Consider the following 25,658-nt stretch of genomic DNA (forward strand, 5'->3'; position numbering starts at 1 on the left):
TTGGCCAGGCTGGTCTTGAACTTTTGACTTCAGGTGATCCGCCCCCCCTTGGCCTCCCAAAGTGCTGAGACTACAGGCATGAGCCACCATGCCAGGCTTCCTCTATTTTTCTTTATGGCACTTAGCACTACTTGAAATTATATGCTGTAAATAATTGACCTGTCTTTTGCTAGGATGCAAAATGTGTAAGTTTAGAAATTTTGAATGCCTGCTGCCTGTTCTGAGCAGCACCCCTAATGGACTTTTCTCTCTATTATAGGTGAGCCCTATTCCCGGAGGCAGGTGGTGCTGACCCTGTAACCCAAAGGAGGAAACGGCTGGCTAAGCTCAGCATTGTTACTGGTGAGTGAGGGTGCCTGGGAAAGCTCTGGGCAAGCTTAGGCCAACATGGAGGGTAACTAGTTTGGGAATTGTTTTTACCTTCAGTACAGATAACTCACAAGTGATTATCTTCCTACTCCATGTCTAAGAGATCGGATGTTGCACAGGTAACCTTCTGAACTGGGAGGAGGGTTGAGACTGCTCTCCTAGAGCTGCCACAAGAATGTCTGGGATCATTTACCATGAGTAAGGCAGAGCAGGTCTGCTTCCTTCTTGCTTCTGCTAGCTGCTTTCTGCTGGGATGTGGCGGGTGGGGAGCTATCCTGGGACCTGGCGGCTGTACCTGTCCTCTCACAAGCTCTTTAACATGACCTCACAGCCCTTAGAGATTTTTTTTGGGGGGAGGGGTAGAGGGGGGACAGAGTTTCACTCTTGTTGCCCAGGCTGGAGTGCAATGGTGCGATCTTGGCTCACTGCAACCTCTGCCTCTGGGTTCAAGCAAGTCTCCTGCCTCAGCCTCCTGAATAACTAGGATTACAGGCATGCACCACCATGCCCGGCTAATTTCATATTTTTTAGTAGAGACGGGGGTTTCTCCACGTTGGTCAGACTAGTCTCGAACTCCCGACCTCAGGTGATCCGCCTGCCTCAGCCTCCCAAAGTGGTGGGATTACAGGTGTGAGCCACCGCGCCTGGCCCCTTAGAGACTTTCTTAGATTTAGTTTTTACTGTGATCTGCCAAGTTCATAGGTCAGCTCCAGAAAATCCTGTAGTTTCTTCAGTTCTGCAAAATGTCGTATGAATAATGGTGAGAGTGGAGTGATTAGGGCTTTATAAATGGGATGTCAGGGGAACCTGCAGATGGTGAGAAGGAAGGAAAATCCACACATTAAGAACTTACTGTGTTACTGATGTCAATCTAGACAAAATCCCTTTTTGTTTGTGTGGGGTTTTATTTTTGTTTTTGGGAGACAGGTGTCACTGTGTTGCCTAGGCTGGTCTCAAACTCCTAGACTCAAGTGATCCTCCTGCCTCAGCCTCCTGAGTAGCTGGGATTATAGGCATGTACCACCACAGCCTGCTCTGAAACCTCATTTTATAGATGAGGAAATTGAGGCTCAGGAACTGAAATAATTTGCCCAGGGTTCACACCTGGGAATCCATAAAGCTGATGTTAGAACCCAGGTCAGTCTGACCATAAATGCCATTGTTCTTCCTGACCTGACAGGCTTTCGTTGGGCCGCTAATTTCCCTCTAATTCTGAATTTTCTTAGAAAGTTCAAGAAGGCAGACTTAGGGATTCAGAAAGGAGATTCAGTTGAGGGGCTGAACAGGGCAGGTAGGAGTTGGGGGTCCCTCTGAGCAGTGGTATTTCTAGTGAGGGGAGCTACTAGACTGAAAGATAGGAAGAACCTTCAAGCAGGCAGAGGCCCAGGCTAAAGTGACCAGAACAAGAAGAATGTATCTGTAACACATGGTATCTCATAAACACTTGGGCCAGTACAGGATAAGGACCTGAGTACTGGCTTGAAGTTGAGAAACCTGGGTTTTTCTCTTCTTTCAACATGTGCCCTTGGACAGTCTTCATTCCCCTATTTGTAAAGTCGGAGTGCCTCCTTGTCCCCTCATGTCTCATGTATGTGCACCAACCATGCAGGTATGTTACAGAGAATCAAATGAGAAATGCAAGTTGGAAAGCTTTGTGAATTGTAAAGCAGCATGAATGAAACAAGAAAGTGAGAGGAAAGCATTTTAAGTGTCTGTCTTAGCTTGTTTTATGTTGTTATAAAGGAGTACCTGAGGCCGAGTAATTTATAAAGAAGAAAGATTTATTTGTCTCACAATTTGGATGTCTGGAAAAGTTCAAGATTGGGTGTCTGCACTCAGTGAGGGCCTTAGGCTGCTTCTACTGTGGTGGAAAGGGAACTGCTGTGGCTAGAAATCAGATGGTAAGAGAGGGAGAAGGGAGATGCTAGGCTCTTCTTAACAACCATCTCTTACAGGAACAAAAAGAGTGAGAATTCACTCGCTTCCCCTACCCTCCTTCCAGGTAGGGGATTAATCCGTTCATGAGGGATGCCCCCAATGATCCAAACCCCTCCCATTAGGTCCCACCTTAAACATTGGGGATCAGATTTCAGCAAGAGGTTTGGAGGAGTCCAGCATCCAAAATATAATAGTATCTGTGGCATCTCAGTCCCTGACCTGTTTGCCACCCCATTCCCCAAAAGTAAACGGGAGGATTTTCCTTTGGAAATTTTTCACTGTAAATCTTCTCTTATGCCCTTCTCCTCCTCTCCTTTCTTTTGTAGGCCCTACCCATAGCTTAGTTTTTCCTCAAGGAAGAGGATTCCAGGGCACAGATGACAAAGCCAGGTGGCACAGATGACAAAGCCAGGTAGCACAGGCAGCCACGACTTGCAATGTGTGGGCTGCAGAGTGCAGGTTTAAGTGCACTCATGAACCCTGGCATAGGATACTACAGCAGTTCCCAAGAGCCCATCCCAACAGGAGTCGGCACTCCACTGAGGTGTTGCCTCGTTCCCTGCTGTCATCTCTTGAAGAAGGCTATTACTCCTTTGGCCCTAGGTTCCCTGCCTGCCCCTGCTTACTGCTAGTGAAAAAGGCTCTTGTGCTGTAGCCTCACATTTTATGGAGGCCATGGTCATTCCAGTTTTTCTGCCATCTTGTTCTCCCCCTTTACCAACGATGGAGACCATTCTCTTCATACTGGGTTTTAACAATGGATATTCTGTTCTTCTATCTGCCTGAGAGTGCACAGAGGGTTTTGAACCCTGCCTTCCCTCGTACTCTGAATATCCAGGCTCTTGCTGCCACTTCTTTTTGCCTTGTTAATGTAAAGTTCTACAGCTTCTGGCCTTTCCCTGGCCTGGGTGCCAAGCTTGGATCTTATATGCTTCCTGTAACAACTGCTCTGTGAAGAAGCTCCACTATTAACTTTTAAAATATGAACGATTCCGTGTAAATCAATGTATAATATATACATTTATATATGATAAGCTACCCATATAATAGCTTATTTATCTAACAGCCTCATTTTTCCAGAGTCCAACTGAAAAACAAGAGGGAAGTAAAGCATTGTCATCCTTAAGTATTTGCACAGTGCTAATTTATTCTTATTTTTTATTTTTATTTTTTTTGAGACAGAGTCTCACTCTGTCGCCCAGGCTGGAGTGCAATGGCACGATCTCCACTCACTCCAAGCTCCGCCTCCTGCGTTCACAGCTTTCTTCTGCCTCAGCCTCCTGTGTAGCTGGGACTACAGGCGCCCGCCACCATGCCCAGCTAATTTTTGTATTTTTAGTAGAGATGGAGTTTCACCGTGTTAGCCAGGGTGGTCTCAATCTCCTGACCTCGTGATTCGCCCGTCTCGGCCTCCCAAAGTGCTGGGATTACAAGTGTGAGCTACCGCGCCTGGCCATTTATTCTTATTTTTACGTGTTGTTGTAACAAGTTTAGCATTTGGTTTCTAAAACCCCATAAGATTAAAAGCAGCATATCAAAAAAGGGAGAAGAGCTGCTATATTAATCCCATCTAGGGGTGAGAGCTGAAAGCTGACGGAAAGGGGAGGAGTGAAAGAAGAGTAAGTTAAAACAACAGTCTGGAGGCCACTTAATTTAGGAGCAGCACCTCCACAATTATGTCCCTCAGTAAGATGAGGGTGGGGCTGGGTAATTCTGTGGTGGTTTTGGTTTCCTCTTGAAAGCCAAAGTTTTCAGAAAATATTAAGTATTTATAGTGTCTACTATATATTATCAAACACTATACTGAATGCTTTACATAAATATATTTCATTTTCATAGCAACTTGGGAGGTAGGTGGTGATATTCTTATTTAATAAATTACTTGAGAGTTAGAGAGGGACGTGTAAGCAGTGATCAGAAGAGCTAAGCTTAGAACCCAGAAGAATCTGGCTCCAGAAAACCAAGTTTTTTTCTATTATATCCTACATTGGCTCTTTCCCCACTACCTAAAACCCTGGTCCTTCTCAGGCTCTTAAGCTAGTAGTCCCCCTCTACTCCTTTTTATTCATTCTCCTATAGACATTTTTCGTTTTGAAGATACACATTTATTCATTCATTCAGTGAGTATTGGATTGTCTGTCATATACCAGTCACAGTTTCAAGTGTTTGAGGTGTAGCAGTGAATAGAATAGTTTTTTCTCTGTAGTTTATGTTCTAGTAGAGGAAAGCAGATAAACAAATCTGAAGAAAAATAAAGCAGGGTAAGGGAATAGGGAGACACTGGATTATTAAGGAAGGCCTCTCAGAAAGTAAAATTTGTGCCGAAATATGTAAGAATTAGAGTAGTGAGCTATATGTATCTTTGGGGGAATAACATTCTAGGCATAGAGTTCAGCAAGTTCAGAGGTCCTGAAATAAGAGCATGCTTCTTGTGTCTGAGGAACAAAAGGAGGCCATGTGGCTACAGATGTGGTAAGAGCAGACAGCCTTCCGTACCTTGTTCCCAATTTTAGAAGGAAAGTATTCCATCTTTCACCATTGTATGGTGTTCAGGCTAAGGAAGTTCCCTTTTATTCCTAGTTTATTAAGAGGTTTCATTATAGATTTTGTTGATTTTATGGTCTTTGTTCTTTATTCTACATTGACATTACATTAATTGATTTTCAGATATTAAATCAACTTCACATTCCTAGAGTAAATCCCACATGGTTGTAGTGTATAATCCTTTTTATATGGAGTTAGATTTGATTTGCTGGGGAATACTGTTCTGTAGTTTCTTAGGTCTTTATCTGCTTTTGGCATTAGGGTGACCTCATGGAATGAATTGATGTGTTCCCTGCTCCTCTGTTTTCTGAAAGAGTTTGTAAAGGATTGGTATTATTTCTTCTTTAATTGTTTGATAGAATTCATCAGTGAAGCCACATGGGCCTGGGCTTGTCTTTGTTGGAAGAGTTTAAAATTACTAATTCAAATATCTTACTTGTTAAATCTACTTAGATTTTCTATTTGTTTTTGAGTCACTTTTGATAATTTGTGTATTTTAGGAATGTTTCCATTTCACCCAAGTTGTCTAATTTGTTGGTAATTTGTGTCTTTTTTTTTTTTTCTTGGTCAGTCTAGATACAGGTTTGTTCATTTTGCTTGTGTTTTCAAAGAACCAACTTTTAGTTTCATTGTTTTTCTTTTCCATTGATTTTTTACTTGTGTTTTTATTATTTTCTAATTTCTGCTGCTTTGGGTCTAGTTTGTTCTTTTCTAGTTTCTTAAGGATTAGTTTATTAAATTTTGAGGCACAATACACCCCTAACCAAACAATTCTTCAGGCTTGACTATACCAGTGGACTGTCAGTTTGCTCCTTCTGATACAGTAGCCTCTGGAGAAGTATCAAACTTCAGTGGGGGCCTGATTCAGAAACAATAGGGAAGACAAGTGGCCTACAATGTATATGTGTTACCAGTAGAGAGAGTGCTAGGGCTAGACCCATAGCGCCTGGCAGCCTGGACCCTACCTCCCCAAAATCAGCACTGGGCGGGCAGTGAGGCAGGCTGAGCTTCAAGTAAGACATATGGGGGTGGTGTAGCAGGAAGTCAGGTGACACTTGGCAAGCCAGGGCCTCCCAGGCTTCTGAGGAAGGTTCCCTGATAAAGAGCTAGAAGAGACAGCTGCCTACCTCATGGACTTCAGAGGCTTCACAGTGGCTTTTGGGGGACCTTTCTGAACACCTCTTTTGCCTGTTACAACTGAAATTCTAAGCAGAGATTTGATTCCATTAAATAAGGGTTACAGTGCAGATGCCATAGGTAACATTGAAGTGGGAGGGGCTCTGAGCAATGCCTGGGCTTGCTGGGGACTTACTCGTGACCTTTAGTTTCCTCATCTATAAACAAGGAATAATAGTTTCTACCCAGCCTACTGTGTAAAGCACATTTCAGGTAAGTGCTATATAAGACCATTGGATAGTGTACAAATGTGCAAGACTATTAATGTTAGTAATTACAGTGTAAGGGACCTGGGATAGAGTCTGAGAAGGTCTAGGAGCAGTAGCAGTGCATCGTCCTTCAAGGTATGGGGATGAATGTTTGACCAAGGTGGACCTGGTGGCTTAGAAAGGGCAAGAGACTCATTGTCTGCCAGTGTAATCATCAGATGGCTCCTAGAGAATTCTGTGTAGGAGCGGGGATCTGAGGGGGAGGCTGCCAGAGCAGCTCATGTAAGAAACAGCTGTTCCTATTCACTCTCCACCCGAGAATTTTGGCCATATTTTATTACTTTGGTTCCAGAAACAGCTGGCTTGCTTGAGGATTGCTGTCATAGCAAAGCAATAACCTACAGCTTGCTTGGGGAAAAGGAATCACATGCAAAGGGCTCTGAGCGCTATGAGGTCCTGGGTTCCCCTGTTCCCTTCCCCAGTTTTCATTAAAACTAAAGAAGATCCTTTTGTCCCTTTGGAGCAGCAGGCCAGAGCAGAACAGCCAAACAGGAGAGGGACCTATAGGTTAGATTAACTGGAGGGCAGTTCTAGGGATTTTGGCTGTGACAGTGAGACAGGGTCCTGAGCCTAAGAACATTGCCAAGAGAACAAAATCTAAGCTGGATAACAAAGCTCAAGAAACCATGGTCTGTGAGCAGTGGTGGTTCTAGAACTTTGAGATGAGTAAGAAGTGAATAAAGGGGACTTATCGAATGGGACAGATTGGGGGGTGCTCAAAACTTATTTTACCCCATTAACACAAAGCAGAAATTGCTTCTTTGGAATTATCTGTCATTGTATTATTTGAGTCTCCACTATCCATCCTTCCCCTCATTGCCACCTCCCATATCCCCAATTAACATAATCTGTCAAGAGTCAACAATTCTGAGTACATAGGGCAAGAGGTAAAAGATAAAAGATATCTGTGACATAACTCATCTTTAGGAAGATTAAGTAACTGCATCTTTCCCACTATTGTGTGTATTCTTAATACCAAGATTTGGGTCCTTGATCTGACATTTGTTTTCTGTGTGACTAACTTGTCTGAGCTGTAGTTTCCTCATATAAAGTAATGCCTACTTTATATAGCGATCATGTTGCTAGTAGGAGATGATGAAGAAAATACCTGGCTTGGCTTGGTGTTCAATCACTAGTGATTGGAATAAATTCTGATACCATGTGTTGAGCATCAGATTGAAGTAGGAGAGTGTGGCGACCCAGGCTGTTAACCCCGTTCTACTGATTCAAACCTGGGAAAGCATTTTATACCTGGGCCTCTTTTTCCTCAGTTCTGCAAACAGGGAATGAGGTGCAAAGTTGGTCCATAATTGCTGATGTTTCTTCTGTTCTGTGTCTCCAAAGGCACATTGGTCTGTGGTCCAAAAAGATTAAAGAGTCAACAGGGACCCAAGAGAAGTCTCAGCTTCGGTCCTGCTTAAGCCTGCAGCAGGACCAGTTAAAAACAAAGAGCCACTATCTATAGTAAGGTGTTAGAAGTGGCTGAGAGTCTGCTGCAGGGCAGTGACCAGCATTTGGAAAATAAATGTCAAAAAGAAAATCATAATGGCCTAGAAGATTGGAAACTGAGTAGCTAGCAAGTGTGAGAGAGGGGCCATGAGGCATAGGACCCAGATTGTGCTCTATCACCCACTCACTGGGTGTTCCCAGTCACGCTGTTTCTCTTTGCATCCTCCATATCCCCATCTGTAAAAAATGAGTTAGGCATTGTATTCTCCAAGGGCCTTTTCAGGACTAACTTTCTGAAATTTCATTGGCCCCTTTTTTCTGGCTCTTGTGTTTGTACTCTAGTTTTTGCCTTTAGTACTGAGGATTTCATTTATGAGAAGGCTTTTTAACCAGACACGGTTTGTCTAGCCCTAGGGTATTCAGAATGCTCTTGAAACTATAATTTCAGGCCATTCAGTTTTCATCTAGAGATGCCTTGGTTCACCTGATCCTACTCCCTCGTTTAACACTGAGAGATAATGCAACAGAGAAGAAAGACTACAGGCTTGACAGCTGACCCTGAATTCAAATTCCTGCCAGTATTAGCTTAATCTTTCTGAACCATATCATCATCATTTAAAAGTGCAATAATGGGCTGGGCATGGTGGCTCACGCCTGTAATCCAGCACTTTGGGAGGCCAAGGAGGAAGGATCACGAGGTCAAGAGGTCGAGACCATCCTGGCCTACATGGTGAAACCCCGTCTCTACTAAAAATACAAAAATTAGCTGGGCGCAGTGGCATGTGCCAGTAATCCCAGCTACTTGGGAGGCTGGGGCAGGAGAATCGCTTGAACCCAGGAGGCGGAGGTTGCAGTGAGCAGAGATCTTGCCACTGCACTGCAGCCTGGGCAACAGAGTGAGACTCCCATCTCGGGAGGAAAAAAAAAAAAAAAAAAAAGTGCAATGGTGATAACAGATTCAGCACACAGAATTATTTTAGAAGAGGAAAGAAAAAACTGAGGCCCAAGAGGTGAAGTCAGGTTCAGGTTCTCACCCAAATCCAAATCTCTTGTGTCTCGTTCCAGAGTTTTTTTCCCCTCTAGAGCCAAGGTCAGTTGTGCCCATATGGATATGGTAGCAAAGATTGGAACTGAAAGCATGTCAGCTTTTTTAACATCTCCGCCAACAGCCCTCTCAATTCCCCTGTGGCGTGTGTCAATAACACAGCCCATACTTGTTTTAGAAACAAGCGCTCCATAAGCACTCCTGTTTGATTTGCTTTGGCTGGTACAGGATCCAGATGCTCTTAGAATAGCACAACACTCTCCAAATCAGCCCATTCCCATTCTGAGCCACTCACAGCTCTGATCTGCTGCTGGCTGGGGTTCATCTCTGAGTCTTCCCTACCTATCATGTGAATCACATTCAAACTTTCGCTAGTTTGCCCTTTCCCTCTTGAGTAACATTTATTGTGTGCATACTGTGTGCCAGGTATTGTGACAGGTACTTTAAATGGATTATCTCCCTTAATCTTTATAACTCATTAAGCTATTAATAGCTCCAGAGGGGAAAGCTGAGGCTCAGTGAAGTGAATGAATTTGCTGAAGCCATATCTAGTCTCTAAAAGAGCTAGAGTTTGAACTGAGTCCTGACCATATCGACTAAGCCGTAAGGTAAGCTCTTTCCTGAGTATCACACTGCCTCCCTGGCCTCCCTTTCAGGAGTGTAGAGTGTCTGGGAGTACCCAAGAAGAGGCGTTTGGTGCCCTGAGTGTAATAGGAATGTCTTCCATGCCTTCAGTGTATTTTCCTGAGAGTTTCTGCACTCTGTGCCTCAAACCAACCTCTCCAGAACCCAGGTATAGAGCCCAGAGATCCAAGCACTAAGTGAGAGAGGCCATGTTTCCATCGTGATCATGGAACTGAGTCCCTAGTGAAAAGTATATTTGTCCTTTTCAAAGTTGAATGGAGAGAGTATTTCAAGCAATAACCCCTATTTGTATGCCCAACTCTGAAGTACAAGGAAGGAAAGGGAAAGGGTCCGTACTCCTCGACTGTGATAAGTCTCCTCCAGGGACCTGGCAGGAGCGGAGACATGCACACACAAAAGATGTTAGGACTAAGATTGTTCTGATAGGTTCTCAAATCTGTACTCAGCAGTTTGCAAAGCGATTTACCTTCAAGAAACCGTACTGTGAAGAAACTGAAGGAATCTGCCTTTATGTGACAGAGCCAGGGGCTAGAGTCCAAATCTTTAGTCTTGATAATGCCAGTGAGGCTAAGTCTTCCCTGAGAGGGTTTTCTCCCTGGCGTTGGACCTACCCAGTCTCCAGTTGCAAAAGGAGCAGGCCCTTAGTTTCTGTCTTTTTCTGAGCCTTCCTCTGCCCTCTTGTCCCCCTCCTCACTCATTCATACTCAATTGCTAGGGACTTACTTTGAACCCTTATAGGGTGTTATTTTTAGGCACAGGGTGATAGGAGATATTTTTTGTCTCTGTATTTTCCCCAGGATCAGTTGCCATAAAATCATGGAATTTTAGGGTATCAGAGTGGGAAGGGACATTAATTGACAGTCATCAAGTTTACATAGTAGCCCTTTTTTAAAACATATAAATCCAAAACAGAGCTTCTGGCTGAGTGCGGTGGCTCATGCCTGTAATGCCAACACTTTAGGAGGCTGAGGCGGGTGGATCATCTGAGGTAGGAGTTCGAGACCAGCCTGGTCAACATGGCAAAACCCTGTCTCTACTAAAATACAAAAATTAGCTAGGCATGGTGGCGCAAGTCTGTAATCCCAGCTATTTGGGAGGCTGAGGTGGGAGGATCGCTTGAGCCGGAGTGGGTGGAGATTGCAGTGAGGCAAGATCAAGACACTGCAATCTAGCCTGGGCAACACAGCAAGACACCGTCTTAAAAAAAAAAAAAAAAAAGCCACCACCAAACACAGCTGCTTTGGCTGAAGCAGCAGCAAGAGGCGTAGTAGCTCAGCCTCCCCACTACCCTTACCAAACAAAGACAACCCCCCGAGGCAGCTGCCTTAAACTTCAGGGTTCCCAGGATCACAGTTTGTAAAACAACACTGACCTGAACCAACTTTCCCATTTTATCGTTGTTAAATTGAAGCCCAGCAAAGGAGAATAATGTGCCAGGGTCACAGAGTGAATTAGTGGCAGGTGCCCTGACTCTCTGCCTTGTGTCCTTTTTACTATCCTATGTCATTATGTCATTTCGTTAAGTGAACACTTCTAACACTTGACTAGCATCCTGTGCCTGGGTGTCAGGCTTCTCTTGCCTCATGACGTCTGGTTCTTGTGAGGTAGGCAGGCTTGTGAATGTGTGTGCCTCGGTCAGGGCATAATTTTCATACATAGAGCGAGCGTGTGTCAAGTTTTGTTTAATTGTTTAATGTGGAAACCAGCAGAAGCAGAATAGCTGTGAAACTGGATTTAGGTTGTTAATGAAAGAAGGACTGCTGAAATAAGATTGTTTTGGTTAGTGCCCTGATGAAAATATAACCTTTGAAGTTATTTTGTCTGCATATAAAAGGTATACCTTCTTAGTTTTTTACACATTAACCTCTAACTGCAGAGTTTTAAAACATTTGGACCCTAATCATTTGTGAAGAATAACAAAATTCCGTTTCCCAAGAGTGTCAGATGACTCCGTTCATAATAAACAATGTGTCTAACATGACTTTAAGTGGTCACACAATCATCTTTTCGCCTTACTTCCGAATTTTGGATAATTTTCCTTAACATACAACCACTGAAAATGATCAGAACCTCTTGTGTTAAAGCCAGCTAGAGCCATCCCAACCCAGGGAGGCAGCTTTCTGCTCAGGGAACAGACCTGACCTCTTTACTAAGGTTTCTGCAGTCAGCAGCCATCAGCAAGATCTTGAGTTCGCTCTCCTTGCAGCCCTGCTCAGTGGCCTGGAATTTGGCCTTTGCTAACCCTAGACTTGCTTCTTTTTCTTCCCCTGTTCAAGGAGGCTCTTTTCTTGCTTGTGGTCTCACCCTCAGGACCATCTTGGATGCAAAGAGGTTACAGATTTCCATTTGGAAGAAGTTTCTTTTATGTGCAGAGCCAGTTCTACTCAGAATAAGCAGCTGCTTTCATTATGTGGTTTTGTCTCTGAACATGTTTTGTCCATCTTTCCATGCCCACTGCTACCACCCAAGGCCAGATCTTAATAATCTGTCTCTGGCAGCGTTTTAATTATCAACTCACTTGCCGCTCCATGTCTAGTCTTTACCCTGAAATACAACCTTTTCTCTCTCCATAGCTTTTAAGACACAGATCTTATTCCTATGACTTCCTTGCTCATGAAACCTCTAAAATCTAATCTTAGTAGCATGAAATTTGAGGTTCTGCAAAGACTCTTTCTCCCTGTTCTTTCCAGTCCTTTCTCCAACCCTCTTCTCATACCCTGTTCCATAGAGGTTCATACTAGTGGGTAGGAATATTAGAGAAACCATCTTTGGGACAATATGAAGGTTAGGAAGCTTTCTTTGTTGTGGGGCCATGTTAAGATTTAATTTGGTAAACCTTTGTGCTGGGCACAGAAATAAGTCTTAGGAATAAGGAGTAACCAAACACATGGTTAAGGGTTTTGGAGCCTGTAGTTGATGAAGGACAGGAAGGTAAAGTAAGTAGGCTAGAGCGATAATCACTCTGAATGGAAACATGGAGAGTGCTTTAGGAGCTTGGAGGGGACCACTACCTGAGAGATGAAGGAATACCTCCCAGAAGAGGTAATATTTGAGTTGGACTTCAAAGATGAGGCATTTGGTAATTGTAAAGGGGAGACTGTAACTTCTAAGCAGAGAGACCAGTGAGGACAGAGGCACAGAAGCTTATGTGTGTGTTTCAGAGAAGGGAAAACAGTCCATTGTAGCCAGAGTATAAGAGTTCAGGAATGGGACTGTGGTTAGGGTTAAAGTTACCAAAGTAAGTTGGGGTCAAACTCTGAAGGACCTAATATTGGAGGCTATTGTGTATGTACTGTGTTTCACACATAGCATACAGTAATACTTCATTAATTAGGTGATATGTATTTGTCTATTTGTGCGAGTATGTAGCTCTGTGTTAGTATGTGCATTACCTTTTTTTTTTTGTTTTTGAGATGGGGTTTTGCTCTTGTTGCCCAGACTGGAGTGGCAATGGTGTGATTTCGACTCACTGCAACCTCCTGCGTTGAAGTGATTCTTCTGTCTCAGCTTCCCTAGTAGCTGAGATTACAGGCATGCGCCACCACACCTGGATGATTTCGTACTTTTAGTAGAGACGGGGTTTTCCCATGTTGGTCAGGCTGGTCTCGAACTCCCAACCTCAGGTCATCTGCCAACCTCAGGTGATCACCCGCCTCGGCCTCCCAAAGTGCTGGGATTACAGGCGTGAGCAACCACACCTGGCATGTGTGTGAACATTTGAAGAACCATTGAGGCCAAGCAAATATCAAAAATTGAAGCCAGAAAGACAGATTGGATCTAAGCTTACCTAGGCTTGGAACTCCTGAGATGTTCCCCAGTCCCACAAGCCAGTATGTTAGTCACAGAAAGCCAGCATTGGAAGGGACCTTAGGGACAGTGTTTATACTTACGTACATTCAGTTATCCATTCAGCAGATGCCTGATACTGCCCATAGAACTGGGATACAGTAGTGAACAAAACAAGGACTGCCTTCATGGAACTTGTTATTTATTTATTGAGACAGGGTTTCACTCTGTCACCCAGGCTGGAGTGTGGTGGCGTGATCATGGCTCACTGCAGCCTTGACCTTCTGAGCTTAAGCAATCCTCCTACCTCAGCCTCCTGAATAGCTGGGACTACAGGCATGCACCACTACACCTAGCTAATTTAAAAATTTTTTTTATAGAACCAGGGTCTCCCTTTGTTGCCTAGGATGGTCTCAATGTCTTGAGTTTAAGCAATCCTCCTGCCTCGGAGGCCTCCCAAAGTGCTGGGATTACAGGTGTTAGCCACTGTGCCCAGCATAGAACTTGTTTTAATGAGGGAGACAATAAAAAAATTAGTAAATCAATTATGTAATTTCATATGCATTATGAAGAAAGATAAGCAGGAGTAAAGTGTTAAAAAGTGGCCAGAGTAGACCTCTCTGAGGAAGATCATTACCAGCTTAGAGAAGAGCAGGTGAAAAGGCCCTGATGCAAGAACATGTTTGTAGAATAATTAGGAGGCAGCCAGTGTGGCTGGAGCAGCAGCAGTAAAGAGGAAAGAGGCAGGAGATAAGGCTGGAGAGTGGGCAGCTGAGGCCAGAACATAGGGCCCCGAGGTCCACTGGGCTGATGAGGAAATGAGGTTGGCATGTAGCCAGGATCACACATCAAGTTAAGAGCCAGGCCAGGATTGGTATGGTTCTGGTTCAGCCTCCCTGCCTTTGCTCCCTGCCATCTTCTGTCTTTTGGCCAAGATTAACTTGAATCCCATTTAATACCTTCATTTTCATCTCCCTCATGCAGCTCTCTGTCATTTCTCAGATCTACATTTGCTCACATGACTTGGTAATAGAGTGATTTCTGGAAGGTCATGGCTAGAGTGGTCCTTGGACATCTTTTAGTTCAATCCCTGGTATTAGAAATCCAGAGAGGGAAATTGGCCTGCCCAAGGCTACTTACCTAGTTAGGAGTGGAACTTGATTTCCTTTCCCCAGTTCTCTTGCTGTCTGGTGTCTGGCTCTTCATTTTCTGTGTGCTGTTCCCTTTTTCTTACAGTTTCCAGCGGAAGGGAATCAAGTTGTGACCCACGTAATTGACACAAGCAGCTAGTAGCATTCCAGGACCCTCTGCCACCTGCCCTCACTTTAGCTTTTTATTTGGTCTTTGTCATGTGAATTTACTGTTTGATTCAGGCCAGTGTCTTTGAACTACTACCCTCTGCAAAGACATGTTGCTAACTCTGCATCCTTGCTCATGCTATTATTCCCACACCTGAACTGGCAGCCTACTCTTAACCACCGGTCTGTATCCAGGAGGCTTGTCTTTGAAGCCCAGCCCCAGTATTATCTCCAAAGAAGCAATGTGGAAAGAGGATAAAGTTTGGAGTGGGATATAGTTGGATTTGAATCCCAGCTTTGGCACATGCTGGGACCAAAGAAATCTTAGACAACTTGACTTCTGAGAGTGGTTTTCCTGCTTGTAAATGAGGCTACTAATACCTGCTTTGTGGGGTCCTTGGAAGGATTATTTAAGGTATTGTATGTGTACATACTTTAAGCACTGGGTAAAGAGAACCTCTTACTCACTCCTCCTTAAAGGTGCCTTCTGAATGCCCTTTCCCTTTTTCCTAATACCTAATAGGTAACATTTCTTGGGAGAGATTCTGTGTGAATCTCTGCTAAGTGTCCAGTACTTTTAAAAGGCACTTAACTCTGCATGTGATTCCATAGTTGTCGCCAAATAAAAAGTTAATTTTTAAAAAGCACTGATCTCATTTTTTATATATTGGTGTTACTCTTGTTGTATGTAGATAGAGGCCAGGTTAGAATTCAGTATATACCTGTGTTCCAGTTGTTGCTCTGTGATTTTCTAACTGTGTAAACTTGGACAAGCTACTTGACCTCCACTCTTTTTTTCTCCTTTTTTTTTTTTTTTTTTTTTTGAGGTGGAGTTTCACTCTTGTTGCCCAGGCTGGAGTGCAGTGGTGCGATCTTGGCTCGCTGCAGCCTCCGCCTCTTGGGTTGAGGCGATTCTCCTACCTCAGCCTCCCGAGTAGCTGGGATTATAGACATGCGCCACCATACCTAATACTGTATTTTTAGTAGCGATGGGGTTTCTCCATGTTGGTCAGGCTGATCTCGAACTCCGGACCTCAGGTGATCCTCCCGCCTCGGTCTCCCAAAGTGCTGGGATTACAGGCATGAGCCACCGCGCCTGGTCTTGACCTCTACTCTTAATGTGTTTTTTCCGCTAGAGCCCTAAAAGTCAACACTAGTTACATTTGGAAACCTGACTTGCTTATCTGCTCACCTTGGAAAATGTATCTTTGTTAAGTACGGAGCAGTAGCACCTGGGCTGGCCCTGTGTGACTTAGAGCAGACAGTATGGGAGGTGGAGAACTGGGTGCATGGGAACCATTAGATCAAGGACTGAAAATTCCTCACAAATCAAATAAATCAAAAGATTTCTGAGGTGGGAGCAGGGGGCAGTGTTGATGGTGACTCTGCTTAGATTATCTTCTGGGGATGGAGGATTGCCAGCTCCACCGAGTGGAAGGACTGGTGATACACAGCCACTCTTGCATGTGCCTGGGCAAAAGACAGTGTGTTGGTGGCAAATGCCTAATGTGTCTATGGCTGACCATGGGCCATCTCTGCCGTTCAACACATCAGCTGCTGTCAGGGTTGTATTGGTTTGATAGAGCTTTAGTCTTCGGAGTCACGCAGACCTGAATTCAAATCCTTCTCTGACATTTACTCTAATAATTGTGTTCCTTAGGCTGATCCTTTCTTTATCTCTCAGATCCTCTTTTTCCTTTTCTGTAAAATGGTGTGGTGGATATCTGCTTTTGAGGTTGTGATTTAAAATAACTTAGGTAAATATGTACCACACAATGCCAGATACTTAGCTGGGTGAATAGCCTGGTGATCTGTGACTGTTAGCTCTTTGAAGACCAGTATCTCTAGCAGGTAGTAGTAACGTCAGCACTGCTCTGATTCCCTGACCAACCCCCAACCCCACCTTTGCCTCAGGGTTGTATCTGAGTAAGCAGGATTGTTACACAGCAGAGATACAGGAGCAGAGCAGGTAGCTCAGGAGCCGCTGATGAACAAAAGGCTTCTTCTCTCTGTTCCCAATAAATTGGTCCTTGGGGATCCTAGCTTTGAAATTCTAATTGACACAGGAAGGAAAAGATTCATTAGGCTCTGGACTCATTAAAATGCTCTGCTGCTCACCTACAATTTATTCTTGGCACTTCATCAAGAGGAATTAAGTAAACCAACGGACTGGGAGGCTGCTGACAGCAGAGTCGCGTGTCTCGTGCTCCTGTGGGGATGAGAGTGTTGGGCCTCCTATGCTATGGAGCATATAGCTGGCTTTAGAATCTCCTCACCCCTAGGACTTCACATGAGTCTAAGTCTCATGTGCTTTTAACAATGGAGGGACCTTCTGAGATCATGCAGTATAACTTATTTATAGATGGTCCAAAGAAGAACTAGGACTTGCTCAAGGTCATAAACACATTAGTAGTGGAGTTAGAATTAGAATCAGTCAGGCTGCATGACTTCTAGGTCAAGAATATTTTCTCTGCATCACCTTTGGATTTCTACACCCAGTGTTTCATTCATTCAGCCTTCAACAGATACTTTTAACACATTCTGTGTGCCAGGAGTCTGTAATAACTAAACAGCCATGGAGGAAAGTAAATACCTGATCCAGTATTAGGAGAGATTAGAAAGGCCTCCACGTCTGAGAGAGGGATAGGAATTAACTCAGCAAGGAGAGATGAGGAAGGTTAAGGCTGAGGAACTGGCATCTGTGAAAGCCAGGCTCTGAAGGGGAAGTTGAATCTTGCTAGAGTGGAGGAATTGAGGAAGAAATGAGATGTTAAGGCGAGTCGAGTCTATGAGGTTTGGGCCACTGCATGGTTGTAAAGAACCCTAGACCTGGGATTAGGAGTCCTGAGTTCTAGTTACGTTTCTGCTACCAATATGTTAGTCATCATTCTAGTAACACTTCACATCTTTTAGATGTGCCATGATGGGCACTGGGGTACAAAAACGCATAAGGTGTATGTAGTCCCCTCGCTCAGAGATCTGTCAGTTTAATGAGGCTAGCAGGCTAATTAGCAACCCCTATAATAAAGGAACAGTTACCTCTGCTGTAGGAAGTCAGAATTGAGCTGTGTGTTACTTTCAGCACTTTCTCTGGGCTTTGATGATCTCACCTGTCAAATAGTAAATAACCACTGTCTTATGTAGCTCATAAACTGATGGGAAGACAGACAACTTTGTAATAATTGGCGTTTGTTTGGCATTTTGTGGATTTCAAAAGACTTTTGACATCATCAATTCATTGAACCTTAATTGCAATCTTATGACTTAGGAAATTTCCCCACAGTGTACAGATGAGGAAACTGAGAGAGGTTGAGGCTTATTCATAGTTTCACAGCTTTTGATTAACAAAATTTGGGATTGTAAATCTAAATCCCATGCTCTTATTTTGGAAAGTATAAAGATGGCAACCTTTCTTTTCTGTCCCCTCCTTAGTGGCAAATTGTCCCCTTCTTCCCCTTTTCACAGTCACTAGAAATGCAGAGAATGTCTACTCTGTATAAAAAGCAGATCTAAACTGACTGGGGAGAAAGAAAGGAGCTTATTTCAGGTGTTCTTCAGACTGGACTCTAAACTTTTAAGATCATGTGCTCCTGTGCTCCCATCAGCTCCTGCTGTTCCATCTCATGCCATTTACAGAGCGCTCTCTGAGCCACTATTTCGTTGGCTACTCATAGCAACTTGTGGGGTAGACAAAGTGTGCTTTACAGATGGGTAAACTGGGGTCCAGAGTCCCTGAATTGTACATGCCAGAACCAGAATTGAATGTAGAAGTCTTGGGCTCCTGACACCAAACAGGTGCTCTTAACTTACAGAATATAGGCTCCTTTGATTCAGTTCAGTTCAAACAATTCTTGAATAGAACCCATGTGCCAGAGACTGCTATGCAAGAGAGCCTCAAGATGGTTAGGCTCAAACCATCTCGGTCCAGTACGTTACTTAAGAACAGGGACTTGTGTTATTTACTTCTCTGTCCGCAGTCAGGACCTTTGTCCAAAAATGCTTTGCTGTTGTTTTTGGCCTTAATCTGCCAGAAACTAGAGGGAGCAGATGGCCACAGCAATGTTATGAGGATGTGATGTCAGGCAGGGTTAAAGGATGAATTGAGAGCCCTGCACCCAACTACTTCTGTGTCTGTGCCTAGGCCCTTGTCAGGGTAGTCTCTGTCTCAAAGGAGAATGTAGCTGGTCAGCCTGGTCTCATTTCTCATTTCCAGTCACCTCCCCGTGTTGCCATCCAATATAATGGGGTTAGTCTCCTGGACAGATCTCATACAGAGGTTGCTAGGATTTGCTGTCCAAATGACCCTTTGGACCTATTTCCCAGGCATGTTCCAAGATGATGGTAAGGAGTCTAGCCCCACAGCCAGTGTGACATTTCTATCCAGATAACTCCTGGTTCACAGGCCTCCCACCAGGCTCTTACCCACTCCGATGTTTTCACCCTGACTCCTAAGAAGTAGATTGGCAATTTAGTGTGAGTCTGTCAGACAGCCTAGCAAGTAATCAATACTGTGAGAAATGGACATATTTCCTGTTTATTCAAAATCCTAATGAAAATTTTAAGGAGCACTATTTGGGAAGGGATGATTGGGAACCTTTCAAGAACAAACAGCTTAGAATTCATGAACAGAAATAGCAACGTTTATTCATAATGTTTCAGATGCTCCTTATATTCACATCTTTATATATTACAGACCCCTTTCATATGTGTTATGGCTTTTGAACCTTAGAGCAACTCTGTGAGGGAAGCAGTGTAAGGATTACTATTCCCACTTGACACTTGAGAAAACTAAGGCCCAGGGAGCTTTAAAGAGAGTTAGGGACCATCTAATAGTCATGGTGGCAGAGCCCAAAACAGAACGATGATTTGGAAAATGAGTACTCCTGGTTTTGAAATCTGGTGTTGCCACTTTCTAGTTGTGTGACCTTGGGCAAGTTACTTGGCCTCTCTGAGCTCAGTTTCCTTCTCTGTAATACGAGGATAACAACGACTACTCCTTATGATTGTGTATGGATTTAATGATATAATTAATGGAAAATGCTAGCACAGTACAGAACACGTGTTAGGAGCTCAGTAACTGCAGGTGTCCTATCTCATAGGATAGTGTTTTCAGTATATTGTTTTCTGAGTCTTTGAAAATTGATACTTTCACTGCAGTAAAATAGACTACATATAATAAATTCTCATTAACCAGAGTATCATTTAAGTGCCTCACTAGGTTAAGAGAACTGGATAAGAAGGGAAGGCAGGGTGCTCCAGGCACTGGCTAAGTACTCCTGATGCAAATCACAGTAGGTTAGAGCTGACAGGGACCCTAGAGATCTGTCCCAGTGTGTCTTCCTCAAATTGTGTCTTCCTCAGAAGAGATGTTAATAATTTGGGAAATATCAGATTGAATAATGCTAATAAGTACATTTCTTTACTGCTGACTTCTCAGACCCTTATTGTGTGTGTCTCTTGGGAACGAGTTGAGAGTGGAATATGCCAAATTTCCTCTTCTTGTTTGACCTTGGAGCCCCTTTTTTGAGGAACTCTCATTAACGTCTTGAGGAACCCTGGTTTTCCATGGAAGATTTCATGTAACAGACTCAGTCCAGTTCTTTAATTTTTAAGATGAGGCAAGCTTAAGGTCTGTAACCAAGGTCTACAGCCCATGGCAGAACCATGGCAGAACCAAGTCTAAATCTCAGGGTGCCTAACTCTTTCCTAGGCCACATTATAATTTGTACTCCATCATTGTTCCTTTTCTAGCCAGCAAATCCTAAAATTACAGAGGATCCTGCAAACCACTAATCAGAGAGCATTGTTAGAGCGTCAAGCTTTCTGTTTTGATGTGTTTATCCCAGTAGGCAGGAAAATGAGGAAACAACAGGCTTAATGGCCATCAGATGTTTCCAAACAGTTGAAGGACCAGGGGTCAGGTAATTATCTCAGTAACTGGAAAGGTGCCCTTACCCTGCAAAGTCGAACTCTGTTCTTCCTGCTGTAAGAGGTTTGAGTTACATCTGGGGGACTCATCCAGTAGGCCCACAGTCCAGCTGCTACTGAGAACTAAGCTCTGACACCAGTAATATAAAAAAGATCCTTAGAGGAGTTTGAAGAGAATATATCAAATTTCTGCTCCTCTGTCACCATCTCCATCACAAAATTGAGTGGGTAGGAATATCCTGCTGGATTTCTATCCAGACAGTGGCAGAGGAAGTTGGCTTTGGCATTTGGCGAGACTATCCTTGCATTTTACTAAGCCTTCTAGTTCAGATCAAGTTTTTCTTTTCTTTTTTTTTTTTTTTGAGACAGAGTCTCACTCTGTTACCCATGAGGGCTGGAGTACAGTGGGCGTGATCGCGACTCACTGCAACCTCCCCCTCCTTAGTTCAAGCGATTCTTGTGCCTTAGCCTCCCGAGTAGCTGGGGCTACAGGCATGCAGCACCACACCTGGCTAATTTTTTTGTATTTTTAGTAGAGATGGGGTTTCGCCACGTTAGCCAGGCTGATCTCGAACTCCTGACCTCAGGTGATCCACCCGCCTCGGCCTCCCGAAGTGCTGGGATTACAGGTGTGAGCCACCATGTCCCTCCCAAAAATACCACCTTGGCCGGACGCGGTGGCTCACGCCTGTAATCCCAGCACTTTGGGAGGCCGAGGTGGGTGGATCACGAGGTCAGGAGATCGAGACCATCCTGGCTAACACGGTGAAACCCCATCTCTACTAAAAATACAAAAAATTAGCTGGGCGCAGTGGCGGGCACCTGTAGTCCCAGCTACTCAGGAGGCTGAGGCAGGAGAATGGTGTGAACCCGGGAGGCAGAGCTTGCAGTGAGCCGAGATTACGCCACTGCACTCCAGCCTAGGCGACAAAACGAGACTCCATCTCAAAACAAACAAAAAAAAACCCACCTTTAACTTTGCAAGTTTATACGGTAGATTGTTCAAAGCACATCTGATCTCAACACAATCCTGTGACATAGAGGTTCTTTTCCAGGTATCATATGAGGACGTTAAGGCTCAGAAAAGAGATGGTGAGTTGTCCAGGGTTTGACAGCAAATTAGTGATAGACCCTTTTCACAGATGCTTAGTGCAAGGCCGACATTTAGTAAATGTTCAATATTTTTTTTTTTTTTTTTTTTTGAGACAAGGCTTCACTGTGTCACCCAGGCTATAGTGCATTGGCACAGTCATGGCTCACTGCAGGCTCAACCTTCTGGGCTCAAGTGATCCTTCCACCTCACCCTCCCAAGTAACTGGGACTACAAACATGTACCACCATGCCCGGCTAATTTTTTAATTGTTTTTAGAGACAGAGTGGCACTATATTGCCCAGACTGGTCTTGAACTCCTGAGCTCAAGCAGTCCTCCTGCTTTGGCCTCCCAAAGTATTAGGATTACAGGTGTGAGCCACCATGTGTGGCCAAAAAATATTTATTAATTGAAAATTTTAATACATTCTCAGGGATCAACTTAAGGTCTCCTAACTCTTTGCCCAGTATTCTTTCCATTAAGATCGCTTGGTGGGGCCAGTGGTTGGGTTTCATCTCAGGGTGACCAGATAGTAAAGAGAGGGAGGGCTGGATCTCTGTCACTATTGATATGCTGACAAGGATGGCATTTTCTGGCCTTTGCTGCAGTCCTTATACATACTCCCCACTACAGAAAGCCCAGATTCAGTAGTCTCTGGGCTGCAGACTCAAGCTTTTATTGCCTTTGCTCCCTGTAGTATACTGAACAATGACACCAGTGACCCCCAGCTTCTCACTCTGCCTTCTCCTTTATTTTCTGTCTGATCAGTGTCTTGCCTCTCCTTCTATTCTGCTGATGGATGAGGAACTTGAGCTCATTTCACAAACATCAGCTACAAGGTTCACTGTTAAGGAGTTGTTGTGTCACATACCTTAGGAAACCATTTACTGAAAAACGTCCACCTAGGATTCTTTCACCTGTTCACTAGCAGAAATTTCACTGGTTGCCAGGGTAATGCTGGAGGCTGGGATTGCGAAGATTAATAAAACAGTCTCTGCCTTCAAGGAGTTCAGAATTTAACGGAGGGAGACAGATATGTAAATACAAAAGTGCAGCAGATGTTGCAGTAGAGGTCAGCAGAGAGTATCTGGGTCCAGAGGAGGGAGTGGCTGGATCTGCCTACAGGGTGGGAAACAAAAGCTTTCCCAAAGAGTGTTCTATAGGGACATCACATCCGTGGGTTTGTACTCAGAACACTCATGGCCCCAGCCACACCACCAGATCAGAAATTGGTTCCAGGCCGGGCATGGTGGCTTACGCCTGTAATCCCAGCACTTCGGGAGGCCAAGGCAGGTGGATCACTTGAGGTCAGGAATTCGAGACCAGCCTGACTAACATGGTGAAACCTTGTCTCTACTAAAAATACAAAAATTAGCCAGGCGTGGTGGCGCATTCCTGTAGTCCCAGCTACTTGGGGGGCTGAGGCACAAGAATCGCTTGAACCTGGGAGGTGGAGGTTGCAGTGAGCCGAGGTCGCACTCCAGCCTGGGTGACAGAGTGAGACTGTCTCAAGGAAAAAGAGAAAGAAATTGGTTCCAGTCGTACTTTATTGATGAAGCTGTCTCTCTCTTAATCTTACTCATGTTTAGAGTATGATATTTTGAGCTATCTGTTAAATGGGGGCAATAGTAATACCATTTTCATGTAGAAAATTCTTGAGCATTTAACTTGCATTATCTTAACGTTATCTCATTGAATTCTCACAACAGCCTTATGGAGAAAGTACTGTAATATTATTCCCATTTTACAAATGAGAAAACCAGGCACAGAGAGGTTAAATCATTTACCCAGCATCATACAGCCAACATATAGCAGAGCTGGGATTTGAACCCCAGGTAGTCTGATTCCAGAGTCATTTTCCTAAAACGGTCCCAAAAAGAGCCATTATGACGTTGATGTAATTCTTACCTCAAAGAGTTGTTTGAGAATTTAAATATACTTAGCAATGTATCTTCCATGTAATAAGCAATTAATGTAATGATCATTTATATTACAAAACATTCTTTCCTAAATGCTGGGGTGGATTGGGTTGTTGCAGAGATATCCCCTTCCTGTCTCTCTCCAACTTTTCCTGGCTTTAGCATCTGTGCAGCCTGCCGCTTTGTATCTTAAACAGCATAGATAAGGAAGGAGGTGGGGGTAGGGCACGGGGACTGTGGTATGTGGCTCTGTTGGAGTTCAATTCAGCAGATGCTCCCTAAGCATCCACTCTGGGCTAGAGCCTGTCCTGATGGCAGTGGGGATGCCAAGATGAAATAGATTGTGGTCCCTGCTGTCCAGGAATTCACAGTCAGTCTAGGAGGAGAGATGACACCGAAACAGATTATTTTAATACAGTCTCCTCAGATGGATCTTAGCCAGCACATCAGACCCCACTGCCCACAGCTCATTCACAACTAGCAGGGCAAGAATGCCTTACCATTATATTGATTGTTAAAATAATAATCCTGTTAATATCTTTGACATCATTAAAGTCACTGTTATTAATGTAGAAAGTAGTAATATCTTAGAGAAGGTCAGCAGCTACTCGAAAGAGACTTTTAACATGCTCAATTGGAAAAACCTATTTTATTTTTATGGGTAGGAGTGTTCCAAAACTGCGGGTAGGGCTGAGGGTGTCCTTGGCTTGGGGACTATACTGTGGGGAAGGATTTATGTCCACCCAGCCTCCCTCCTGGCCACCCGATGTGCTCCATAGTTATCACATACTTTATAGCTTCTTGTTCCGAGGCACATTTTTTTATTTGGCAGAATGAGCAAGAATGGGGGAGGTAGCTTTCTGAGGCAAGACATCTGTCAGGAGAGGCAGTGACTGAGTGCTGAGATTGGCAGGGGCTATTGCCAGGGCAGCTAGGGCTTTATGGAGTGTATGTCTTATTGCATATATTACCTCCAATTAATGGATCCATGGACACCATCAGTGCTTCCACCACTTGCCTAGCAGTGTGCCCCAAAATCTCTGTGCTGCTTGAGGAGAGAAGACTAACACATGAGACAAAAAGGGTTTGGCACAAGATGGGATGCTTTGCTCAGGGGTTGGATTGGTGGTTCAGATGCTCAAAAGCTATAGGGACTTACGAGTGCCTCCTTATTGAGTACTGGGCTGCATACGACATCAGAATGGGTGATGGCCGTCTCTTAGTGTCCACAAAGCCCTTTCTGATCTGATCTCAGCTAGGCGCTCTAGTATCATCGGCATCATTTCTTCTTACATCCTGGACCCTGGGCAAACCAGAGTACATCGTATTATTCACTAAATGTGGGATCTCTGTCAAACTTCTGTAACTTTCCTTATGCTGTTTCCTCTTAATTGTACTCTCTTCCTGTGTGGGGGTTAACTTCAACTCATCCTTCAGGACAAGATTGGAACTTACTGATGACTCTTCTTGTCTGAGTCTTCTCCCTTTCTTTCTGTCCCTTAGGTAATTGACATGCCTCCAAGTTCCTAGTTGCTCCTGTCATAGACCTCATCAAGATGAAACATAGGTTCTGGTTTTCTTGAGGTCTCCACCACTGACTGGACTATAAATTCTTCTGGGGGAAGATTGTACTTTATTAGCCTCTGTACTTTTATACAGTGTCTGGCAGTAATAGGTGGACAATAAATGATTTTTTGATAAATGAGTAAATCTTTTTAGCATGTTACTCCTCTACCTAGGAACCCACAGTAACTTCATGGCACTCAAAACTTTGTAGACTCAAAAACTAGTAAACATAGTAGACTATATATCTTCACATGTACATAAAAACAATAATGAGGATTTGATTTTCCCTACTAATTTAACTCTACTCTCTGTACCCACCACCTGCCCAATATGGCGATACATGATGCTGCGAGGTTGCCATGAAAGTGACATTCATTGGAGATAACAGTGTAAATTGGTATAACTCTTTTGGAAAGCAGTTAAGCAGTGTCTTGCCAGAGCCAATAAAATGTTCATATATTGGACCAGTAATTCCACTTCTGGGAGTCTGTCCTAAGGAAATAGTCTAGTTTATACAATAAGCTTTCCCTCAGATGCTGTTGTTTTTAATAGTGAGAAATTGGAAAAAGCGTAAAAGACCACCAGTCTAAACTATGATAAATCTACTCAGGGAAAACTACAAGCTTTTAAAGCAG

At 43.9% G+C, this 25,658-nt stretch overlaps 1 protein-coding gene across 1 annotated transcript in view; it reads left to right on the forward strand.

Moving 5' to 3' along the window:
- Positions 1 to 258: 258 nt before the first annotated feature.
- Positions 259 to 25,658, forward strand: part of RALY (RALY heterogeneous nuclear ribonucleoprotein) — a 48,768-nt gene continuing 23,368 nt past the window's right edge. The window contains exon 1 of the mRNA XM_011965162.1: positions 259 to 342. The gene's annotated coding sequence lies outside the window, so the exon portion shown is untranslated. The remainder of the gene's footprint in view (positions 343 to 25,658) is intronic.

Source organism: Mandrillus leucophaeus, unplaced genomic scaffold (assembly GCF_000951045.1).
Source record: "Mandrillus leucophaeus isolate KB7577 unplaced genomic scaffold, Mleu.le_1.0 Scaffold716, whole genome shotgun sequence".
In the NCBI taxonomy this organism is placed as follows: domain Eukaryota; kingdom Metazoa; phylum Chordata; class Mammalia; order Primates; family Cercopithecidae; genus Mandrillus; species Mandrillus leucophaeus.